Source organism: Somniosus microcephalus, chromosome 1 (assembly GCF_052327205.1).
Source record: "Somniosus microcephalus isolate GS21.2 chromosome 1, FLI_Smic_1.0, whole genome shotgun sequence".
Taxonomy (NCBI): Eukaryota; Metazoa; Chordata; class Chondrichthyes; order Squaliformes; family Somniosidae; genus Somniosus; species Somniosus microcephalus.
The window spans coordinates 226,386,541-226,403,806 of NC_140987.1; the positions used below are offsets into that span (position 1 = coordinate 226,386,541).

The 17,266-nt window shown below is 44.0% G+C and overlaps 1 protein-coding gene across 5 annotated transcripts in view; it reads left to right on the forward strand.

Moving 5' to 3' along the window:
* The window catches only part of LOC147124655 (uncharacterized), a 176,738-nt gene that overhangs the window by 112,068 nt on the left and 47,404 nt on the right, over positions 1-17,266 (forward strand). The gene's annotated exons all lie outside the window — the stretch shown is intronic.

Consider the following 17,266-nt stretch of genomic DNA (forward strand, 5'->3'; position numbering starts at 1 on the left):
ACTTCATTCTCCATCTTAATGAAGAATTCGATCATATTATGATCGCTCCGACCCAAGGGGCCTCGTACAACAAGATTGCTAATTAATCCTTTCTCGTTGCATAATACCCAGTCTAAGATGGCCTGATCTCTGGTTGGTTCCTCGACATATTGGTCCAGGAAACCATCCCGTAAACACTCCAGGAATTCCTCCTCCACAGTATTGTTACTAATTTGGTTGGCCCAATCTATATGTAGGTTAAAGTCACCCATGATGACTGCTGTGCCCTTATTGCACGCTTCTTTAATTTCCCTTTTAATGCCATCCCCAACCTCCACCTTACTGTTGGGAGGTCTATATACCACTCCCACTAATGTTTTTTTCCCCTTAGTATTTCTCAATTCTACCCATACAGATTCCACATCATCAGAGCTAATATCCTTCATTACAATTGTATTAATCCCTTCTTTAACCAGTAATGCTACCCCACCTCCCTTTCCTTTTTGCCTATCTTTCTTGAATATCGAATACCCCTGGATGTTGAGTTCCCAGTCTTGGCCATCCTTGAGCCACGTTTCTGTAATCCCAACCAAATCGTATTCGTTTACCTCTATTTGTGCAGCCAATTCATCCACCTTATTACAAATGCTCCTCGCATTAAGACACAAAGCCTTCAGGCTTGTTTTTTTAATGCTCTTAGACCTATTAGAATTATTATTTATTGTGGCCACGTTTGATTTAAACCGTTGATTTCTCTGACTGCCCCTTTTGTTTTTCTCCTTCCTATCTTTTGCTTTTATCCCTGTTTTCCTTTCCTCTGTCTCCCTGCTCAGGTTCCCAACCCCCTGCCATTTTAGTTTAAACCCCCCCGAACAGTGCTAGCAAACCTCCCCGCAAGGATATTTATCCCGCTCTGGTTCAGGTGCAACCCGTCCGACTTGTACGAGTCCCACCTTTCCCAGAAGCAGGCCCAGTGAGCCAGGAAACTAAAGCCCTCCCTCCTGCACCAATTCTTTAGCCACGCATTCATCTGCTCTATCCTTCCAGTAGGTTGATGTTAAGTGGCTCCTCTGAATCCATAATGATTAGTGAATATCTTGAATTTTCAACAAGAGCGAGGAAGAGGACAGTCATGCTTCCTATATTTCAGATTCCAGTCAGATTTTGTTTCATCATGCACATTGCTTGCACTCCGAGTACCCTCCTGCAAGCTGTGTACAATTACTTCAGGAAAAATATCTAAATGTATGTAAATATTGTCGTTAAATCATATATCTGGAGAAAGGATCATAAATATGCATGTTTTAGGGAAGAAGGTGTATATTCAGGGCACGTTCAAATGAAATCTTAGCCTTTCCTGGCCCGGTATCTGTTTTCTGTATGCCTATCTGAAGTGCCTTGGAATGTTTTTCTCGTTAAAGGCACAATGTAAATATAAGTTGTTACAGCAGTATCTGGCTCACCAAGCCCAGTCAATTAAGTTTCTATGAATGGGAGTATGCAATTTGGCCCATTGAGCCTTTTTTGCCATGAACAAACCTTGCTCTGTGACAATCATTCATGAAGGACATTAACAGCCTTTCGTATGAGGTGCATTTACCAAACTTGCAGTATGAGTAGAGTGGATTGGGAAAATAGATTAAAGGGTAAGACGATACATGATCAGTGGTGTACATTTAAGGAGTTATTTTACAACTTCCAAAAAATATATATTCCACTGAGAAGAAAAGGGTGTAAAAGAAAAGACAGCCATCCGTGGCTAAGTAAAGAAATTAAGGATAGTATTCGACTAAACACAAGGGCATATAAGGTAGCCAAATCTAGTGGGAGGATAGAGGATTGGGAAAACTTTAAAAGACAGCAAAAAATAACAAAAAGATTGATTAAGAAAGGGAAGATAGATTATGAAAGTAAATTAGCAAAAAATATAAAAACAGATAGTAAGAGTTTTTATAGTTATATAAAAAGAAAAAGGGTGGCTAAAGTAAATGTTGGTCCCTTAGAGGATGAGACCGGGAAATTAATGGTGGGAAATATGGAGATGGCAAAAACACTGAATATTTTGTATCAGTCTTTACAGTAGAAGACACTAAGAATATCCCAACACTGGACAAACAGGGGGCTAAAGGGGGGGAGGAGCTAAACACGATCAAAATCACGAAGGAAGTGGTACTCGGTAAAATAATGGGACTCAAGGCGGATAAATCACCTGGACCTGATGGCTTACATCCTAGGGTCGTGAGGGAAGTGGCGGTAGGGATTGTGAATGCATTGGTAATAATTTTCCAAAACTCCCTGGACTCGGCAAAGGTCCCGGCAGACTGGAAAACTGCTAATGTAACACCCTTATTTAAAAAGGGCAGTAGACAGAAGGCTGGAAACTATAGCCTAACATCTGTGGTAGGTAAAATTTTGGAGTCCATTATTAAGGAGACAGTAACAGGCCATTTGGATAATCATAATTTAATAGGACAAAGTCAGCATGGTTTTATGAAGGGGAAGTCATGTTTGACAAATTTGCTGGAGTTCTTTGAGGAAGTGACATATAGGGTGGATAAAGGGGAACCAGTGGATGTAGTGTATTTAGACTTCCAAAAGGCATTTGACAAGGTGCCACACAGAAGATTATTGCTTAAGATAAAAAATCACAGGATTGGGGGTAATATTCTGGCATGGATAGAGGATTGGCTATCTAACAGAAGGCAGAGAGTTGGGATAAATGGTTCATTCTCAGACTGGCAATCAGTAACTAGTGGTGTTCCGCAGGGGTCAGTGCTGGGTCCCCAACTCTTTACAATCTATATTAACGATTTGGAGGAGGGGACCGAGTGTAACATATCAAAGTTTGCAGATGATACTAAGATGGGAGGGAAAGTAGTGAGTGAGGAGGACATAAAAAACCTTCAAGGGGACATAGACAGGCTAAGTAAGTGGGCAGAGATTTGGCAGATGGAATACAATACTGGAAAGTGTGAGGTTATGCACTTTGGCAGGAAAAATCGTAGAGCAAGTTATTATCTTAATGGCAAGAAACTGGAAAGTACTGAAGTACAAAGGGATCTGGGGGTCCTGGTGCACGAAACTCAAAAGGTTAGTATGCAGGTGCAGCAAGTGATTAAGAAGGCCAATGGAATGTTGGCTTTCATTGCTAGGGGGATAGAATATAAAAATAGGGAGGTATTGCTTCAGTTGTACAAGGTATTGGTGAGACCGCACCTGGAATACTGCGTACAATTTTGGTGTCCATACTTAAGAAAGGACATACTTGCTCTCGAGTCAGTACAAAGAAGGTTCACTCGGTTAATCCCGGGGATGAGGGGATGGACATATGAGGAGAGGTTGAGTAGATTGGGACTCTACTCATTGGAGTTCAGAAGAATGAGAGGCGATCTTATTGAAACATATAAGATTGTGAAGGGGTTGGATCGGGTGGATGCGGGGAGGATGTTCCCGATGATGGGTAAAACTAGAACTAGGGGGCATAGTCTTAGAATAAGGGGCTGCTCTTTCAAAACTGTGATGAGGAGGAACTACTTCACTCAGAGGGTGGTAGGTCCATGGAATATGCTGCCCCAAAAAGCTGTAGAAGCTACATCATTACATAAATTTAAAACAGAAATAGACAGTTTCCTAGTAGAAAAGGGAATTAAGGGTTACGGGGAGCGGGCAGGAATTTGGACATGAGTCTAGGTTCGGATCGGTCATGGCCCTGTGGGTAGCGGAACGGGCCCAGGGGCCGTGTAGCCTGATCCTGCTCCTATTTCGTGTGTCTAATTCTGTTAGATTCAGGAGATGGTTCTGTGATAGTGGATTGGCGGTTAGGATCAGATCAGCCATGATCTTATTGAATGGCGGAGCAGGCTCGAGGGGCCGATTGGCCTACTCCTGCTCCTATTTCTTATGTTCTTATAATCTGTACTGTAACAGTACTGCTTATGGGAAAAGTAAACATTTGTGTTCTTTGGTTTACACATGAGGTGTAATGAATAACATTGAGTGCAGGGTTTGATTTCGGGGAGGCATTTACTGCTGGTGAGCGCTTATTCCTTGACATTTGAACTCCAGAATTGAGTTACCTCCAGTGGTGCAGGATGTGGGCTGCGAGCACCCATTGAGCAAATGAGCATTGCAAATAACAGCAACTGTAAAGGTTATTCTCTCCAGGCCCCTACAACATAATCAGACATTTCCTGTACACTGCACATTACTGATGCATTCTCTCATATTTTTGCTCTTTCCTCTGTATTTTCCTCTACGCTAAGAGCAAAGAGTCAATGTCCACCTGTTCTGCCTCCTCCAGTAGCACGTTCTTCTGATTGATGCTGTGAGCCAGCCCATTCTCATGCCCCCCAATAACCGTCACCCTCCCCCCAGTTTGGGAACCTCTGTTTTAAATGAATATCTCCCTCACTTTGCTGCTTTTCTTTTCTCTAACCACATCCAGCTCAAAGCAAGAGTTCAATAATCAACTTGCATATAAGGAATGATATGGATTTAAGCAGAAGGGAAAAAAATTAAGTGCTGTCAGCTTTGCCCAGTTGTAGCACTTTTGTATCTGACCCAGAGGATTGTGGGTTGGAGTCCCACATTGGGGTTTGAGCTAAACTAGTCTGGCACTGCAGTGCAATATTATCAGAGGTCCTGTTTTTCAGACCACACACAACCAAAGCTGTCTCATTAAACAAAAGCAAAATACTGCAGATGCTGGAAATCTGAAATAAAAACAGAAAATGCTGGAAATACTCAGCAGGTCAGGCAGCATTTGTGGATATAGAGAAACCGAGTTAATGTTTTAGGTCAATGACCTTTCGTCAGACCTGTGTATTTCCAGCATTTTCTGTTTTTATTTCATGAACCAAAGCTGTCTGCCTGCCTTGGTGATTCAGGTGGATATTAAACATCCATGATACTTTTTGAAGAGCTGAGAGTTTTATTTGAGTCCTGACTAATGTTCCTCCCTCAATTAATACCAGGAAAAAAACACCAAGTAAGTGATCATACATTTCTGTTACAAGATGACTGCCACCTTTGTCTAGATGACAAATCACTTCAAAGGAATTCATTGAGAATTTTCAGTGTGATCGGCACCATATAAATGCAATTAATTTTATTATTGTACTAAAGCAGGTATTACCAATATAACAGGACAATTTCGAGTACCAAAGCAATAATTTTAGTAATAGCTGGTCACCCTGTCCAAAACAATTGCCAGCAATTTATATAAGCTTATGATTCTATGATTACCAGCTGAACCAAATAGAGCAAATTGTATAATAGCAAAATACTGCGGATGCTGGAAATCTGAAATAACAACAGAAAATGCTGGAAATACTCAGCAGGCTTCTTCTCCCGCCAAAACGAAGGAACGTTAACTGCTCTATAAAGACAACCCCAAAGTGATGATAAATCTGAAATATCTGCAAAGGAGAAATACATTCCCCATGCAGATGTCAAATTGCTACCTCCGATCATGCTTACGAATAGTCCTAAAAAATACATTGTATGTAAACTTATCCCAGTAGGAATCTAAAGTGACTAAAAAATGTTGCGTGCACAGAATAAATTGTCCAGTTTGCTAATGTATCTGAAAAAGTAACAATCCCCAAACAGATTTACGAAAAGTCCGTCGTGTGCTGCGAGACAGCAAAGGCTGTCAATCATAATCAAAACTCCGTATAAGGGTATGTTCAGACTGGTTGGAGCCTGCGGTTGGGATTGGACGATTTTTTTTTAAGGGATACTTTCGAGGAGTTTTTCTCTGCTGCAAGGCGCCCACTTCCTATGTCCAGCTACTGCAAACCTGTTAGAGCAAGGTGGCCGGTAGATTAGGTTATATTTCTCTCCCCACCCGACCTCATCTCCATATATATGAGCAGGTAAGAGACGGTTATTTTCTGAATAGGGCATAGTATACCTAACACTGCTGTACTTCATTGAGCACCACAAACTGGGACTCGCCAACTCGTGGCAATCGCCAATCTAGATCGTAGTGGGCTTTTCCCGCTCAAACTCTCCTCGTGCAGTTAGGCCGCGCAGCTTCAACAGGTTTTTATCCAGTTGATAGCAGATCGTATGGAAGTCTGGAAAATAACTCAAGCATTTTTGCCCATAGTTATTTTATTAATTCACTTTTTACTGAATTTCTTAGATTGAATTGGATTACTGTAAGTAAGGTGTTGGTCTGAACTGCAAGCTGGGAGAATGGCATGACAACTGGTAGCAATTTTTTTTTGTGGGGGGGCTGCTGTGCTTTGTCGGATATTGCTAACAAAAATCTGCTGTATTTAAACGTGTGACGCTGCCTTGTCCTCAACCCCAGAATGATAAATCGCGAGTGCACACACGAAACTTGCGTGATGGTTCTCCCGCTCTCGCCTACTAGCACCAGGTAGATGATTCAAACATTTAACCCCATGTTTAGAAAGCTGGGCTAGGGTTATATCTTCCTTTGGTCAGCATCCTGTACTGGCTTAGACTCAACATCGTGGAATACGCGGGCAAATCAATGCCTATTTATTTATCTAGCATTCCTCGAGTGTGCTATCGCCCCAGACTCTTCCCGCTTTACCCCCGGAAAAAAATCTCAAGCTTGCTAAATTTTGCATCCCCTTTCAGAAATTTCTAAACCAGATACTGCAAAAAAAAAAAAAACGCACTTTTTCTGTAATTTATAACCAAGGTCAGTACAAAATTTTACACAAACTATTGACCAAATTGTGGAATGTCATCTGGTTTAAAAAAAAATGCAATCTCGAGTAATAAAAATGGATTTTCACTCTCACTGAAAACCAGTGACCCCAGTCGAAGACGCATGCTCGGGCTGCTTTCCAAGTTGGAAGCTTTTTTAAAGCTATCACGTGCTTTCTAGTTTAGCATGTATGATTCCTTTTTTACTTGTGCGAAGTATGTGTAATGTACTGTATACACAAAAAAGGCAATGCAGTTGATTAACGCACATGTATCCGGGCAGTCACCAAGTGTTGAATATAATTAATATGTACCACTGCAGTATTAATGATATATTTTAATCCGGATAGCTTTAACATAGAGCATTGATAAAACATCACAGTTGACCATCTACATGCTTTATGTGTAGGGACCTTTTAGAAGGTTTTGCAGATAGGGTTAGATGAAGTAGGGCGGGAGGAAACCCGTGTGGAGCATGAACACCAGCATAGACCAGTTGGGCAGAATGACCTGTTTCTGTGCTGTAAATTCTGTGTAATTTAACTGGTTTCCACCAATAAATTTCTGGATTCTTGATTCAGATGCCAAATCAACAAAAAGCAATCTTCCGCCTGAATTTTCGTAACAAAAATTGGGTCTGGAGATGTGATATGTTGCACACTGAACTTGCCATGCTGATGGCACTGATTTGCCAGAATGTCTATTGACACCACTGTGTTAGCCATTAGCCTGGATTTTGCAGTGGGTAATGACCGCTCGCTGTCCCCTCTGAAACTGACCGCAACTTCAGGATTTAGCGCAAGCGTATCTAAACGGGGGAAGTTACAGTCAGTCATTCACTGCTCCGACGCAGGCTGCGCTGTGGGACCTCCCCTTAATAGCCGGTAATCAGTGGAACTGATGAAAACTTGGGCTTTCCTGTGCTGCTTCTTATCGTGTCCACGGACAGTCTATACATAGCCCAGCCAGAACTGGACACATTTTTGCGCCTTCTTGTTGGATTCGGCAAGATCTGCAACAGTGCAGGGTTCCTCTAACGATGGGCATTGCAGGAGAAGTTGCATAGTCTGTGCCTCAGTTCCACATTCACAAGTTGTCTGGCTGGTTGAATATCCCCATTTGCTTAGTGACACCTTTGAGCAACCTACACCGGTCCTAAGTCTGTTAAGGCACTTCCAGATTGCCCAGTTGCAATTAGCTCCTGGGGGAAGGCTTTCATCAGGTAAAATTTCCATCGCTGGGAGTTGTTCAAGACTGGCGAGCCAGTCTTTCCACAAGGCGATGCGGGCTTCAGATGAGGTTGATTGTAATGGAACAACACTGTTCATGAAGCTCTTCCTTGACTTTAGGTGGCTGGGTGTAGCTGTATGACAATGCAGAGGGTGCCTCTCATCTGATGTTTGACGGAGTCGCTCTTTCTTGCTGGCTACCGTTCTTATATCAGGGGGAGCGATACCCGCCAGGATATATAGGTTGTTGGTTTTAAGCAACCTGTGATAAATCGGCAGCTTGCATTCAGAACGGCATCCATCTTCTTGGCATGAGTAGACCTTTCCCATGCAGGGCAGGCGTATTCAGCAGTGGAATAGCAAAGAGCAAGTGCACTGGTTCGCAATGTTTTCGGGCTTGCTCCCCATCTTGTGTTAGTAAGCTTATCCTGTGCTAATATTGCATGTTAAATACCCCATTAAATGTTAAACCTTGTTGGGATCGGTGTAACTGGGGTTTTAACAGCATATTGACTGCTAAACAACCATTCTATCCCTGAAAAACAAATTTTTATATTTGTGGAGTGTCAAATTTCTACATAATGATTAAAAAAAAAAATTTTTTTCAATTCAATTTCAAAATTTTTTTGAAGTATGTTCATGAAATTTTAGCTTAGAAACATAGAAGATAGGAGCAGGAGTAGGCCATTTGGCCCTTTGAGCCTGCTCCGCCATTCAATGAGATCATGGCTAATCATCCAAATTCAGTATCCTGTCCCTGCCTTCTCCCCATATCCCTTGATCCCTTTAGCCTTAAGAAATATATCCAACTCTTTTTTGAATATATTTAATGAACTGGCCTCCACCGCCCTCTGTGGCAGAGAATTCCACAGGTTCACCACTCTCTGGGTGAAGAAATTCCTCCTCATCACTGTCCTAAATGGCTTACCCCATATTCTTAGACTATGACCCCTGGTTCTGGACTCCCCAGCCATCAGAAACATCCTTCCTGCATCTAGTCTGTCCAGGCCTGACAGAATTTTATAGGTTTCGATGAGATCCCCTCTCAATCTTCTAAACTCCAGTGAGTATAATCCCAATCGACACAATCTCTCCTCATACGTCGTTCCTGCCATCCCAGGTATCAGCCTGGTAAATCTTCGCCGCACTCCTTCCATGGCAAGAACGTCCTTCCTCAGGTATGGTGACCAAAACTGCACACAATACTCAAGGTGCGGTCTCACCAAGGCCCTGTACAACTGTAGCAAGACATCCTTGTTCCTGTACTCGAACCCTCTTGCTACGAAGGCCAACATACCATTTGCCTTCTTAACCGCCTGCTGCACCTGCATGCTTACCTTCAGCCCCATGTGAAAGTCTCAATCTTTATTTCGCTCTAACATTTTTTAAAAGTGCAGATAAAAGCTGCTTTTCATTTCCTGGTTTGCTGTCTCTGAGAATTTTTAAATGCGATTGGCTACTTAGACAGCTTGTTGACGTCACTGCAGCTCTTTGCTGGGGATTCCCGTTACGCAACGCTACATTCAATTGCACATCGAGAAAGGCAAACATCTTGCTACAGAGATTGTGAGAACTTTGTGGGCAGCTTGCTTTGAGGTCTGCAGTAAGCACCTTAGGTTTGTTGCTGACCACAAATTACAGGCCAGTGAGTTACATTATGTCAGCCAATGAGTTGGAGGTGGGTTGGACTTGTGGCAGGACTCAGCAAACCGTGTTTAACAGTACACTACCACAAACAGTCGTCAGAGTCTTAAAAAGATTCTGTATGAATTACAACAAAGGTTAGAGCAAGAAACCAGGAAATTTTAGATCTGTTAGTTTAACATCTGTTGTGGGGAAGTTATTGGAATCTATAATTAAGGACAGAGTGACTCAGCACTGAGAGAAATTTGAGCTGATTAGAGAGAGCCAGCATGGATTTGTAACGAGTAGGTCATGTCCAACGAACCTAATAGAATTTTTTGAGGAAGTAACTATAGGAATGTCTGTGGATGTAGTTTATGTGGACTCCCAGAAGGCATTCGTTCCAAGGCATTGTTAGCTAAAATTAAAGCTCATTGAATTAAAGGGCAAATTATTGACCTGGTTAGGAGATTGGTTAGGCAGAAGTAAACAGAGTAGGGATAGTGGATATGTACTCACATTGGAAGTAAGTGACTAGTGCTGTCCCACAAGGATATGTGCCGGGACCTCAACTATTCACTATAGAAACATAGAAGATAGGAGCAGGAGTAGGCCATTCGGCCCCTCAAGCCTGTTCCGCCATTTAATGAAATCATGGCTGATCATCCAAATTCAGTACCCTGTCCCCGCTTTCTCCCCATATCCCTTTAGCCTTAAGAAATATATCTAACTCCTTCTTGAATATATTTAATAAGTTGGCCTCAACTGCCTTGTGTGGTAGAGAATTCCACAGGATCACCACTCTCTGGGTGAGGAAATTCCTCCTCATCTCAGTCCTAAATGGCTTACACCTTATCCTTAGACTGTGACCCCTGGTTCTGTACTCCCCGCCATCGGGAACATCCTTCCTGCATCTAGTCTGTCTAGTCCTGTTAGAATTTTATAAGTTTCAATGAGATCCCCTCTCATTCTTCTAAACTCCAGCGAATATAAGCCTAATCGACCCAATCTCTCCCCATACATCATTCTTGCCATCCCAGGTATCAGTCTGGTGAATTGTCGCTGCACTCTCTCCATGGCAAGAGCATCCTTCCTCATAAGGTGACCAAAACTGCACACAATACTCAAGGTGTGGTCTCACCAAGGCCCTGTACAACTGCAGCAAGACATCCTTGTTCCTCTACGCGAAACCTCTCGCTATGAAGGCCAACTTACCATTTGCCTTCTTAACCGCCTGCTGCACCTGCATGCTTACCTTCAGCGACTGGTGCACAAGGACACCCAGGTCTCGTTGCACTTCCCCTTTTCCCAATCAATTGCCATTCAGATAATCTGTCGTCCTGTTTTTGTCACCGAAGTGGATAACCTCGCATTTATCCACATTATACTGCCTTTGCCATGCATCTGCCCAATCACCCAACCTGTTCAAATCGTACTGGAGTTTCTCTGCATCCTCCTCACAGCACACACGCCCACCCAGCTTTGTGTCGTCTGCAAATTTGGAGATATTACATCTAGTTCCCTCGTCTAGATCATTAATATATATTGTGAATAGCTGGGGTCCTAGCACCGATCCCTGCGATACCCCACTAGTCACTGCCTGCCACTCGGAAAAAGACCCGTTTATTCCAACTCTTTGCTTCCTGTCTGCCAACCAGTTCTCTATCCAAGTCAGTATCTTGCCCCCAATCCCGTGTGCTTTAACTTTGCACGCTAATCTCTTATGCAGGACCTTACCGAAAGCCTTCTGAAAGTCCAAATACACCACATCCACTGGTTCTCCCTTATCTATTTAACCAGTTACATCCTCAAAAAATTCCAGTAGATTAGTCAAGCACGATTTACCTTTTGTAAATCCATGTTGACTTGTCCGATCCTGTCACTGTTTTCCAAGTGCTCTGCTATTACGTCTTTTATAATGGACTCGAGCATTTTCCCCACTACCGATGTAATTCCCCGTTTTCTCTCTACCACCTTTTTTGAATAGTGGGGTAATATTAGCTACCCTCCAATCCATGGGTACTGTTCCAGATTCCATCGAATGTTGGAAGATGATCAGCAATGCATCTACTATTTCTAGGGCCACTTCCTTAAGTACCCTAGGATGTAGATTATCAGGCCCTGGGGATTTATCGGCCTTCAATCCCATCAATTTCCCTAACACCATTTCCCTACAAATACTGATTTCTTTCAGTTCCTCCCTTTCATCAGACCCTATGTTACCCGAAATCTCGGGGAGGTTATTTGTGTCCTCCTTTGTGAAGACAGAACCAAAATATGTATTTAATTGGTCCGCCATTTCTTTGTTCCCCATTATAAATTCCCCTGATTCTGACTGCAAAGGATCTACGCTTGACTTCACCAATCTTTTTCTCTTCGCATATCTGTAAAAGCTTTTGCAGTCAGTTTTTATGTTCCCTGCAAGCTTACTCTCATATTCTATTTTCCCCTTCTTAATTAATCCCTTTGTCCTCCTTTGTTGAATCCTAAACTGCTCCCAATGCTCAGGTTTACTGCTTTTTCTGGCCAATTTATATGTCCTCTCCTTGGACCTTATGCTCTCCCTAATTTCCCTTGTTAGCCACGGTTGAGTCACCTTTTTTGTTTTATTTTTATGCCAAACTGGGATGAACAAATTCTGTAGTTCATCCATGCGGTCTTTGAATGTTTGCCATTGCCTATCCACCGTCAACCCTTTGAGTGACATTCCCCAATCAATCCTACCCAACTTGCGCCTCGGACCATTGTAGTTTCCTTTATTTAAATTCAGGACCCTAGTCTTTGAGTCAGCTACTTCATTCTCCATCTTAATGAAGAATTCGATCATATTATGATCGCTCCGACCCAAGGGGCCTCGTATAACAAGATTGCTAATTAATCCTTTCTCGTTACATAATACCCAGTCTAAGATGGCCTGATCTCTGGTTGGTTCCTCGACATATTGGTCCAGGAAACCATCCCGTAAACACTCCAGGAATTCCTCCTCCACAGTATTGTTACTAATTTGGTTAGCCCAATCTATATGTAGATTAAAGTCACCCATGATGACTGCTGTGCCCTTATTGCACGCTTCTCTAATTTCCCTTTTAATGCCATCCCCAACCTCCGCATTACTGTTTGGAGGTCTATATACCACTCCCACTAACGTTTTCTGCCCCATGGTATTTCTCAGTTCTACCCATACAGATTCCACATCATCAGAGCTAATATCCTTCCTTACAATTGTGTTAATCCCTTCTTTAACCAGCAATGCTACCCCACCTCCCTTTCCTTTTTGCCTATCTTTCCTGAATATTGAATACCCCTGGATGTTGAGTTCCCAGCCTTGGCCATCCTGGAGCCATGTTTCCGTAATCCCAATCAAATCATATTCGTTTACCTCTATTTGCGCAGCTAATTCATCCACCTTATTTCGAATGCTTCTCACCTTAAGACACAATGCCTTCAGGGTTGTTTTTTTAACGCTCTTAGACCTATTAGAATTATTATTTACTGTGGCCATGTTTGATTTAAACCGTTGATTTCTCTGACTGCCACTTTTGTTTTTCTCCTATATTTTGCTTTTATCCTTGTTTCCCTTTTCATAGAGTCATAGAGTTATACAGCACGGATAGAGGCCCTTCGGCCCATCGTGTCCGCGCCGGCCATCAAGCCCTGTCTGATCTAATCCCATATTCCAGCATTTGGTCCGTAGCCTTGTATGTTATGGCATTTCAAGTGCTCATCCAAATGCTTCTTAAATGTTGTGAGGGTTCCTGCCTCTACAACCCTTTCAGGCAGTGAGTTCCAGACTCCAACCACCCTCTGGGTGAAAAAGTTCTTCCTCAAATCCCCTCTAAACCTCCCGCCCTTTACCTTGAATCTATGCCCCCTAGTTATTGACCCCTCTACTAAGGGAAAAAGCTCCTCAGCATCCATCCTATCTACGCCCCTCATAATTTTGTACACCTCAATCATGTCCCCCCCTCAGCCTCCTCTGCTCCAAGGAAAACAAACCCAATCTGCCCAGTCTCTCTTCATAGCTGAAGCGCTTCAGCCCCGGTAACATCCTGGTGAACCTCCTCTGCACCCTCTCCAACGCGATCACATCCTTCCTGTAGTGTGCCGACCAGAACTGCACACAGTATTCCAGCTGTGGCCTAACCAGTGTTTTATACAGTTCCATCATAACCTCCTTGCTCTTATATTCAATGCCTCGGCTAATGAAGGCAAGTATCCCATATGCCTTTTTTACCACCTTATCCACCTGTTCCGCCGCCTTCAGGGATCTGTGTACTTGCACACCCAGATCCCTCTGACCCTCTGTCTTGCCTAGGGTCTTCACAGAATCTACAGTGCAGATAGAGGCCATTTCGGCCCATCGAGCCTGCACCGACACATATCCCACCCTATCCCTGTAACCCCATGTATTTAATCCCCTAACACTAAGGGTCAATTTATCATAGCCAAATCAACCTAACCTGCACATCTTTGGACTGTGGGAGGAAACCGGAGCACCCGGAGGAAACCCACGCAGACACGGGGAGAATGTGCAAACTCCACATTCATTGTGTATTCCCTTGCCTTGTTAGTCCCCCCAAAGTGCATCACCTCGCACTTTTCCGGGTTAAATTCCATTTGCCACTGTTCCGCCCATCTGACCAACCCATCTATATCGTCCTGCAGACTGAGGCTACCCTCCTCGCTATTTACCACCCTACCAATTTTTGTATCATCCGCGAACTTACTGATCATACCTTTTACATTCATATCCAAGTCATTAATGTAGACCACAAACAGCAAGGGACCCAGCACCGATCCCTGTGGTACCCCACTGGCCACAGGCTTCCAGTCACAAAAACAACCTTCGACCATCACCCTCTGCCTTCTGTCACTAAGCCAGTTTTGTATCCAATGTGCCAAGGCACCCTGGATTCCATGGGCTCTTACCTTCTTGACCAGTCTCCTGTGCGGGACTTTATCGAAGGCCTTACTGAAATCCATATATACCACATCCACTGCGTTACCCTCATCCACACACCTAGTCACCCCCTCAAAAAATTCAATCAAATTAGTCAGACATGATCTTCCCTTGACAAAGCCATGTTGACTATCCCTGATTAATCCTTGCCTCTCCAAGTGGAGACAAATTTTGTCCCTCAGAATTTTTTCCAATAATTTTCCTACCACTGATGCTAGGCTCACTGGCCTGTAGTTCCCCGGTTTTTCCCTACTTCCCTTCTTGAATAATGGTACTACATTAGCGGTTCTCCAGTCCTCTGGCACATCCCCTGTGGCCAGAGAGGTCCTGAATATATGTGTTAGAGCCCCCGCAATCTCTTCCTTTGCCTCACACAGCAGCCTGGGATACATTTCATCCGGGCCTGGGGATTTATCCATTTTTAGGCCTGCTAAAACCGCCAATACCTCCTCCCTCTCGATGTGAATATGATCGAGCATATCACAGTCCCCCCGCCCTATTTCTATGTCTACATCGTCCTTCTCCATAGTGAAAACAGATGCAAAAAATTCATTTAGAACCCCTCCTACATCTTCCGGCTCCACACACAGATTGCCACTTTTGTCCCTAATGGGCCCTATTTTTTCCTTAGTTATCCTCTTACCCATAATATACTTATAAAACATCTTAGGATTTTCCTTTTTTGCTCGCCAGTGTTATTTCATGGCCCCTCCTTGATCTCCTAATTTCTTTTTTAAGTATCCCCCTGCACTTTTTGTACTCCTCTAGGGCTTCCTCCGTCTTTAGCCTTTTGTATCTGCCAAAAGCCCTCCTTTTTTTCCTAATCCATTCTCGTATATCCCCTGACATCCAAGGTTCCCTGTGGTTTTTGGAACCACCCTTGACCTTTACGGGAACATGTTGCCATTGTATGATCCCAATCTCCCTTCTGAAAGCCTCCCATTGCTCTGATGCGGATTTTCCTACAAGTAGCTGATCCCAGTCCATTTTGGCCAGATCCTGCCTTATCCTATTAAAATCGGCCTTCCCCCAATTTAGAACCTTTATTTCCGGCCCATCCCTGTCCTTTTCCATGACCACCTTAAATCTTACCATATTATGGTCACTGTCACCAAAGTGCTCGCCTACTAGCACTTTTTCCACTTGGCCGGCCACATTCCCTAGAATTAGGTCCAGTACCGCCCCCTCTCTTGTAGGACTTTCTACATGCTGGCTCAAAAAGCTCTCCTGGATGCACTTTAAGAATTCTACACCCTCTGAGCCTTTCACACTCTGACTATCCCAGTTAATATTGGGGAAGTTGAAATCCCCCATTATTATTACCCTATTATTTGCACATTCCTCTGAGATTTGCCTACATATCTGTTCCTCTATCTCCCCCTGACTGTTTGGAGGCCTATAGTACACTCCCAGCAAAGTGCTTGCCCCCTTTTTGTTTTTAAGCTCCACCCATATGGCCTCATTAGAGGAACCTGCTAATATATCATCCCTCCTTACTGCAGTAATTGACTCCTTAATTAATATTGCGACACCCCCTCCTCTTATACCTCCCCCTCTGTCTCGCCTGAAGATTCTGTACCCTGGAATATTGAGCTGCCAGTCTTGCCCCTCCCTCAACCATGTCTCCGTGATAGCAACAATATCATACTCCCATGTGTTTATCAACACCTTCAGTTCATCCACCTTACTTGCAAGACTCCTTGCATTAAAATAGATGCCATCCAGCCTTGCCCTTATATATTTGCCCTGTCTACCAAGCTGACTTGTTTTTTTCTCTATAATTGGCAACACATCACCCCCTATTTCAGCTCCCCTCTGTATCCCATCCCCCTGCCAAGTTAGTTTAAACCCCCCCCCCCCCCCAACAGTGCTAGCAAACCTCCCCGCAAGGATATTTGTCCCGCTCTGGTTCAGGTGCAACCCGTCCGACTTGTACAAGTCCCACCTTTCCCAGAAGCAGGCCCAGTGATCCAGGAAACGAAAACCCTCCCTCCTGCACCAACTCTTTAGCCACGCATTCATCTGCTCTATCCTCCCATTCCTATACTCACTAGCACGTGGCACTGGGAGTAATCCAGAGATTACAACCTTTGAGGTCCTGCTCTTTAATCTGTTACCTAGCTCCCTAAATTCTTGATGCAGGACCTCATCCCCCTTCCTACCTATGTCGTTGGTCCCAATGTGGACCACGACCTCTGCCTGCTCACCCTCCCCCTTAAGAATGCCCTGTAGCCGCTCAGTGACATCCCTGACACTGGCCCCAGGGAGGCAACAAACCATCCTGGAGTCACGTTTGCGGCCACAGAAACGCCTATCTGTTCCCCTTACGATAGAATCCCCTACCACTATTGCTCTCCCACTCTTTTTCCTCCCTTCCTGAGCAGCAGAAGCGTCCCTGGTGCCAGGAAGCAGGCTGCTGCTGCCTTCCCCTGGTGAGTCATCCCCCTCAACAGTATCCAACTTGGTATACCTGTTTGAAAGGGGGATGTCCGCAGGGGTTCCCTGCACTACCTGCCTGCCTTTGTTGCTCCGCCTGATGGTCACCCCCTGTGCTGCCCTACCCTGAGGCGTGAACAACTCGCTAAACGTGCTATCCACGACCCTGTCTCCCTGCTCAGGTTCCCAACTCCCTGCCGTTTTAGTTTAAACCCTCCCCCAGAGTACTAGCAAACACTCCCCCTAGGACATTGGTCCCGGTCCTGTGGCCATTATCTTATTACCGTTTGTGGGACCTTGCTGTGCACAAATTGGCTGCCGTGTTTACCTACTTTACAATAGTGACTACACC